Source organism: Priapulus caudatus, unplaced genomic scaffold, assembly GCF_000485595.1.
Source record: "Priapulus caudatus unplaced genomic scaffold, Priapulus_caudatus-5.0.1 Scaffold669, whole genome shotgun sequence".
Classification (NCBI taxonomy): Eukaryota; Metazoa; Priapulida; class Priapulimorpha; order Priapulimorphida; family Priapulidae; genus Priapulus; species Priapulus caudatus.
This window is the reverse complement of record NW_014577730.1, coordinates 83536-85418: the sequence shown is the minus strand read 5'-3', so window position 1 is coordinate 85418 and position 1883 is coordinate 83536. Positions and strand designations below refer to the sequence as shown.

Genomic DNA, 1883 nt, shown 5'->3' with positions numbered 1-1883 from the left:
GCACGCACGCACGCACGCACGCACGCACGGACGCAGGCACGTACGCACGTGCGCAGGCACGCACGCGCGCATACACATACAGACATGCATACACATACACACACGCACGCACGCACGCACGCATGCGCGCACACACACACACGCACACAGCGAGGCAGAGAGAGAGAGAATAACTAATAAACACTAATAAAAATTCATCGAAATATAATATCAGGGATTTAGTCATGATCTAAATACATGAGTACAACATGAGTGTCTGAGATTGGCTTGTATTTTGAAATATCCCGTAGTATTGCATACAATGTGCGCATGCGTATCAAATGGCAACATCTAAGACCTAGCATTCTGTGCTCAGCTTCATGGTTTCTCTTTATGAATGAAGGAATACGATCTGATTCTTGCAATACCAGCTTAATCGTAACTGTAATAGTTGCAGTCACCTACGCTGCTGTTGACTACGCTGCGGAGCTTTCTGCTATAATCATTACAGAACGATAAATGACGCTTTAACAATCTCTCCGTAGTTAATCCGTCCGCCAAGATGGGAAATACTGACATCGCGCCCTTGCGTAACAACGTCACTATTTCACATACGCAGCGTAGAACCATGTAGAACTATTACGTTTCGGGTCCAGCGGGATGTCAGTATTCTACATTGCGCTCGCCAAGCTATGTGAACATTCTACATGCTGCACGATTATGATTGTAGTGCGCGCCTATTTTTATTACCTGTCAGGATCAGTGCTGCGTTTAACATCAAACATATCAATGATAAAACAGCGATGAGTAAACAGTCACGTCTCTCCGACACATGAAGGCACGAAGTCCCCGCTCAAGTTTACAATACGAGAAAAAAATCACGTGTAGATAAATACATCTCTCACACATGGTGACATTTTGGCATCGTATTTTCGACACTTTATATCTCAATTACAACGTTTTACGATTTTACATCATTTTAACCTGCCGAAATATCGCAGTGTGCTTACAAACTCTGAACGTCTAAAAACGCAGCTTTAGAACCCCGGTTGCAACAGTATAAATGTTGTTGCCTGACAGACGGTACTCTTGTGGTTACTTGCGGTGTAACTTATATCATCTTGAAGATTCAGCAAACTGCGTTATATCGACCACGTCACGTATCATGCTGTGTTCGACGCGGCTCGGTTCGGATCGAGTTCAGATTCGTAACTGATCGACGGCAATCTCATTTGCATATCGATGAGTGCCTGCGATGAGGAAGGATCGTAACATGAAGAAATATTTTAAAGAATAAGTATTGTACAGCATGCACACCCACTTACACACAGGCGCACACACACACGTGTATTTACGCGCACACACACGTATACCCACATGCACGCACACACGCGCGCACACACACGTATACACACATGTACACACACACGCAGGCACGCCCACCCACTCACACACACAGGCACGCACACACGCACGTATACACACATGTACACACACACACGCACGTACACACACTCACACACACATGCACGCATACACATTGACAGAGACCGATGGGTTGTCTAACAGACAGACAAACAGACGGACGGACGAACAGACGGACGGGCGGACAGACGGACAGACGGGACGGGTGGATGGATATATATGGATGGATGGATGGATAGATGGACGGATGGATAGATGGACGAATGGATGGATGGAAGGATGGATAGATGGATGGATGAATAGATGGATGGACGGATGGACGGACGGACGGACGGATGGATGGATGGATGGATGGATGGATGGATGGATGGACGGACGGACGGATGGATGGATGGATGGATGGATGGATGGATGGATGGATGGATGGATGGATGGATGGATGGATGGATGGATGGATGGATGGATGGATGGATGGATGG

The 1883-nt window shown here is 46.8% G+C and overlaps 1 protein-coding gene across 1 annotated transcript in view; it reads left to right on the top strand.

Annotated features, from left to right (window-relative positions):
• LOC106812637 (homeobox protein Hox-B2-like) overlaps window positions 1-1883 on the top strand; it is a 17107-nt gene that overhangs the window by 684 nt on the left and 14540 nt on the right. The gene's annotated exons all lie outside the window — the stretch shown is intronic.